At 53.6% G+C, this 6,383-nt stretch overlaps 1 pseudogene; it reads right to left on the reverse strand.

Moving 5' to 3' along the window:
- Positions 1-2,972: 2,972 nt before the first annotated feature.
- LOC143169537 (feather keratin Cos2-3 pseudogene) lies at positions 2,973-3,278 on the reverse strand (annotated as a pseudogene).
- Between the last annotated feature and the right edge of the window lie 3,105 nt (positions 3,279-6,383).

Genomic DNA, 6,383 nt, shown 5'->3' on the forward strand with positions numbered 1-6,383 from the left:
TGCCCAGAGCCCTTTGAGCTGCTGCGCCTGCATCTCACGTGGGGCCGCTGCTTCAGCTCCAAACATCCCCATGTCCACTTCAAGCACGCTAGCAACAACCAAACACAGCACGAGTTTTCCTTGCCTTTTCCTTGCTCTGCCCCGTGTTTCTTGAAACAAGTTAATACTTCAGGTGGGCTGGGACATGCAGCTAATTCCTCCTCACTTCCCCAGTTCACCAGGAAAACCCCCTAGGCCAAGTGCCTTGTGACGGCCCCCCACGGCTGTGTGCAGGGCCAGCCAGGCATTCAGCCTCTCTCTTCTTCACTGTCCTTTCTCTACAAAGGCATTTCCCACTGGGACCTGCCGACTACACCAAATGTTTTGCACCAGGAGCTGCTGGTTTGGTTTGATTCCCATAAGAACGGCACCCGGACTCTGTAAAGTATCGTTTAAAATGCCGTTTCTTAGACCAGACTAAGACTATGAAGAAAGAGAAGGCAGTACAGATGATCCTACATCCTTCAGATGCTAGGAGCCCTAAGCTATGTGCTGCCAAATAGGCGGCTCCAATCAGGGCACAGCACGCGACGCAGATCCTGCCCATGAAAGGGTTACCCCCTTCTGGTCAGTCAAGCTTTTAGAGGATTTTCATAAAATCAGACAGCTCTATTCATCATTTCTGCTGTCAAACAGAAAGGATGTTCACATGAGAACTTCTTAGTGCACTTTTAGATACAGGCAAGGACACCCAGGTAGTGTAATCACTGGCACCGAGCAGGAGCTGCCTACAGGCTCATCCGTCACAGTCGACCGGCTGAGTTTTCCCTCTGGCCGAGGGGTTTGCGCAGCACAACATGGGCCTGAAGGCCAAGCTCTGCATGTAGCACAGCACAGCAGAGGCCAGGGTCACTAACTCCTTGATGTGGTGATATTTGGGTGAGGGTCACGGCACCCTGCCAGTTGTTTACTTCATGTGAACAAAGACCACCTCTTGAATCTGCTCAGAGCAGCTTTTGCATCCTTGTTTCTTAGGGTGTAAATCAAGGGGTTGAGCAGGGGAGTAAGAACAATGGAAACAACAGCCACTGCTCTGTCTAGTGACCCTTTCGAGGGGGCTCCCATGTAGTAGGTGAAGACACGTGGGCCATAGAAACAGGCCACAGCAGTGAAATGGGAAGCACAGGCTGAGACAGCTCAGTGCCTGCCTCCCACAAAGAGAGCCACAGCACGGTTTGAATCACCATTACAAAAAAAAAAAAAAACCACCTCTGGCAACAATGCCCTTAGTTTGAAGTCTAAAACCCGCATGGATCCTGTGCCCCTTTCCTACCTTTCCAAGGTGTCCTCAGTTGCACAGCCAAAGTAGAGGTCATGCCGAGAGCCAGTAGCAGCGCTCTGGCCGTGCTTTGGCCAAAGGGCTTACCCGTGTGTCAGAAGAAATGCCATCCCTCCCTCTACAACAAGGACAATTGCAGATGGTATCATCATTGCAAAGGACCTGAGGTACCTTCTGCTTCTTACAAGGTCTAGTGCAGCAGGGTTAGGAAGTCCAACTGTGCTGCTGTTGATGATGGTTATTAATAGCATGACTAAGGAAAAAAGATTTCACACATGCCAGTGAAATGGCCTTGTAAAGCTTTTGGCCTTCAGTCATTCTGAGCTACGCTTCATTAGCCGTAAGTCCCTCCTGATTGAGGACATGGGTGTGGGGATTTCCATTCTTCCACTTGTACACTTTTGTCAAGACATCTGGATTTTCATGCAGGAAAAAAGATATGAGACTGTAGTAGCTGCCAAAGAGACATTTCCACCAATCAGAAGGCATGAGATTTACCTGTAAAAAAATCCTCTCCCCCCAGAATGGCAGCCAATTCCTGAGCACAAGTTCTCTTGGGGGACCAATGAAGCAGTCAAGAGCTCTGAGCTCGTCTGCAGCTGTCTTGGGAAGTGCACCCAGTACCCTCGTCCTTGCTGATCTTCACGTTCTCCTGCATGCTCTGTATCAGAGCAATTTGATCTCGCTCAGAAATACACCGTTTCACTGCCCCCATTTCTGTGCTGACTGCCCTCAGCTCCCACATGCTTAGCTCCCATTTCCAGCCTCGACACATTCAGCAGCATGGGCGACATTTCCCTGCTACCCCTGCCCAAGCCTGCTTGCCATGACCACTAGATTGGGTGGTGGATGGGAGAGGAAGGTGGAGTAGCAGCTATGGGCCATCCCAAGGGCTGTTCCTTGCATTACCACTCTTGCCATTCTGCAAAGCGAATCATCTCCCGGAACCTTAGAGCCACCCCTGCCACCCCAGCGCAGCTCTGGCCATTGCAAGAGGAACATCCTTCCTTGAGAGCTCAAAGGGCTGCTGACCCCTCAGGGCCTCCTGCCTTTCTGGGCATTTGTGGGCAGACACACAGCAAGGCAAGGCCTGATGGTCACTGGCAGCAGAGCAGCCAGGGATGTCTTCCTCAGCTCCAAGGGATGGTGCCCAAAAGAGGAGCCACAGCAGGGTGTGAAAACCTCCCATTCCTCTGTGAATGGAGAGGGGTCTCCTTGTGCCCTCACCCCCTTCCACCCCTCAGCAACACCCTTCTCCTTTGGCAGCTTGGGGAGTGCCCACAGAGGGAAGGACCACATGGAGGCCAGGCTTGAATGCAGCAGAACTTTAATGAGTCAAAAGAGGGAAACAAAGTCACTCTGAGTGGAGGACAGCAGTGCAGGGAGCCCTGGGGGCAACCGAGAGTCTGCGCTCCTTGGCCGTGGAGAAGTTCCTGCATGATGTCTGTCTGCCTGCCCCATAGAGGGAGATGGGCCCCACCAGGCTAGCCTTGGTGGGAGCTTGCTGCCAAGGGGAACCAAAGCAAACAAAGAAAAGGGAGAGAAAGGCAAGGTCGGTCAGCTATGCTGAAAACAAAACCCAGAAGATCGATCCTCTGCCCAGCACCGTGTTCTGAGTTCCTCAAGGTGTCTCCCTGGGGCTTGCCCAGCGTCTTTAGCAGGGGAGGCACCTTCTGCCACAGGAGCGGCTGGAAATGCCAGAGAGGTCACAGCACCCAGAGGTGATGGGCACTCCGTCACAGCTGAGGATGCTGCCAACAGCAGCGGAGGTGGAGGAGCCCACAACGGTGTTCTGTGGGAAGGAGCTGAGGACGGGGCCGGGCAGGGTCACCACCACGGGAGGGGGCTGGATGATGACAGTAGAGTTCTGGCACTGCCTGGCACAGGGCTCATTGCAGCTGTTGGCCAGTGGGGTGGGGCCGCAGGGCCGGCATGGCAGGCACTGGTTGTAGCAGGACATGTCTCTGGGCTGCAGGTGCACCTGGGAGAGAGGACAGGGAGGAAAGAGAGCTCAGGGGTGCGTGAGGAGCAGCCTTGTTACCCTGTCACAAAGGAGACAAGGCCACTACTGAAGTGGGGAGCTGGAAGGTGTGCCAGGAGCCACACAGTCTTCATTGCCCTACAAAGAGTAGCCTGGCACAGGGAGGCTCTCTCTGAATTCGTAATCCAAAAGCCCCCTCTGTCACCTCCCACCCTCTCTCTAAGCAGACCTTCTCACCACTTCCCTCTCTCATGACAAGACGATCCAAACCACAGGACAGGCCAGAGCCAGTATCAGCTGAGATGTCCATCAAGTCAAGACTTCACTTTGAAAGAGGAGAAGGGGCTTCAGACTCACCTGGCTCTCAAGGAGAAGGAGGCAAGAGAAGTGGATGGAAGAGCAGGGACTTGAGCTGGCTTTTATACCTGCCCTTCATTGCTGCAGGACCAGAGGCACCCTTTGCAGAGGTAACAATTTTCTGACAAGCTCATCTTGAATGCAAACCATCACAGCTAATGATATCGGCTGTGCTTTGCTTTCCTGCACTGCTGCCTTTTCATGTCCAGGTTTGTGCCATGCCCATTCCTCAATGAAGGCTTCTTCTGAGCACTGGGATGAAAGGCCCTGGGATTTCTTGGGCAGGAATGCAGCAGTGTGGGCAGGTCCAGGGCAGGCAAGTGACTTTAGCCTGGGTCACTCTGTTGGGGCTGTTTGAAGTGTTCTTCTCAGGAAGAAGCTAACACTGCCTAACACTGCCCAGTCCTCAGGAGTCCTCAGCAGAGTCCACGGTTCATTGTGATCCTATGTGTGTTCCTGTCTTGTTTGTACTTGTAAGCAGCCAGGTTTGTGTGAATGCACGTGGGAGCACAAATTTGTGCATAATTCCATGCGGGTGTGCATGAGCCTGTGTGTGTGTGTCCTTGTGTGTCACTCATCACAAGGGAATGTGCTGCTCATGGCAGAGAGACACTCTCCACTGCTCTCTCCATGAGCACGACAGGGCAGCAGGTTCCCAGGGTCAGAAGGAGCCTGAGCGCAGCCCAACGGTGATGGCACCAGCCTGCTAGAGATCTGTCCAGGGAAGGGGCACTGAAATGCAGCCCCTGTCTCCTGAGCCCTCCTTTTCCTGCCCCTCCAAAGCTCACACTCCACTGCTGCCAAGTTCAGGCCCCAGCAAGGATGGTTTCACTCCAGCTTGGATCCTTAGCTGAATTCAGTGTAACAACATTGGGAGTGCCTCAGCATGGCTGGCAGTCCCCCCTGCCTGCCTCTCCAGGCCAGGACACAGCTGCTCTCCCCAGTGCTAGAGAGTTCAAAAGGATGGGGATGGCTTTATGGGCAGGGAGAAAGGCTGAGGAATCCTGCTGACCATGTGCTGGCCATCCCTGAGTGGATCTGCTTCCAATGCAGTGTCGGTGGTGTCTGGGGTGGGACACATCCCCATCTCATGTCCATGTCAATGCCAAATGTACTTGTGCAGCCCATCAACCTGGTGTCATGTCGGGCAGGGGCTGAGACCTTGGACCGAACAGGTACTGGGTCACTCTGTTGGGGCTGTTTAAAAGGGACATGGAGCCTGACGTCACTGTGCTGTGAGTGGAAGGACAGACCCTGTGGCTTGCACAGGAAAGACAAAGAGCTGACGACTGCTTTGGACTTCAGCCCACAAACACCTTCATGCCCTGCATTGGAATATCAGTCTGAGTGCCCAGCAACTGTCCCTGGGAGCGAAGGGATGTTGGATTCAGGACCACATCCCCCAAAGCCTGCTGCTGTCCCACAGCCATGACCAGAACAGACCCTCTTTCTGACAAGGCCTGTCCACGGTGTGTAAAGTTCCTGAGACCATCTCCCCTCCTGAATCTCTGTCTGCCCGGGCTCAGGCTGACCTTGGAGACAGTGCAGCCGAGGCCTTCCCCTCTTCTCTTTAGTGACCTTCGGTGACAACGCTGCCAGGGAGCTCTTCTGGGAGAGCTCAGCCAGGGCTGATTTCCCTCTTCATGGATCCACTTTTGAGCTGAGGCCAACCTCATTGCTTTCTCATGAGGTAACAGGCACCGTGGAGAAGGGAAGGGGAGGTGTGTATCTAGAGTTTAGCAAGACCTTTGACAGCCTCTCTCATACTTCCTTTATGACCAAATCAGTGACAAATGGCTTCAGTGATAAGGTGGGTGGAAAACTGGCTGGACTACCAGGCTCAGAGAGTTCTGACCTTGGTCCAAAGCCCAGATGGCTGACACGTATTAGTGGGGTCTAGGAGTAGGGATCAGCAGTAGGACCAATACTGTTTGATGTTTTCATGAACGCCATGAGTACTGGGCAGTGGGGAACTCCCAGCAAGTCTCTGGATAACACCCAGCGAGGGGAACGGGCCGGAACTGTCGCACACGGCTCCTGTTCAGAGGACCTGGACAGGCTGGGAAAATGGGCTGACTGGAACCTCCTGAAGGCCAAAAAGAGTAAGGGCAAGGTTTTGCATCTGATGGAGGAACCAGCCCATGCAGTCACGCAGGCTGGGGGCTGGCTGCCTAGGAAGCAGATCCACAGAAAAGGATGTGTGGTTTTAGGAGACACCCAGCTGAACATGAGACAGCAGTGTGCCCTTGCAGCAAAGACGGTCAACTGCATCTTGAGCTGCGTTAGTCAAAGTGTTGCCAGCAGGTCCAGGAAAGTGACCCTGCCCCTCTGGCCCTTGTGAGACCATACCTGGAGTACTGCGTCCAGGCTGGGGCTCCCTGCTCCAAGAAAAGTATCGACATACTGAAGGGAGTCCAACAAAGGCCACCAAGTCGATTAGGGGGCTGACAAACATGATGTGCGAGGAGAGTGTGAGAGAACTGGGCCTGCCCATCTTGGAGAAGAGAAGGCTCAGGGGAGACCTTCTTGCTTTCCACAGCTGCTTTTTCAGAGGTGACAGAGAAGATGGACCTAGTCTCTGGAAGTGCCCAGGAGACAGGACACGAGGAGTTCTGATTAAGCAATAAGCTAGAAGACATAGTGAGAAAAGAAACGTGTTTCCCAGGGAGGTTGTGCAATCTCCATCCTGGAAGGTGTTCAAGGATGGACTGTATGTGACTTTGAGCA

This window comes from Aptenodytes patagonicus, chromosome 20 (assembly GCF_965638725.1).
Source record: "Aptenodytes patagonicus chromosome 20, bAptPat1.pri.cur, whole genome shotgun sequence".
NCBI classification, from domain to species: domain Eukaryota; kingdom Metazoa; phylum Chordata; class Aves; order Sphenisciformes; family Spheniscidae; genus Aptenodytes; species Aptenodytes patagonicus.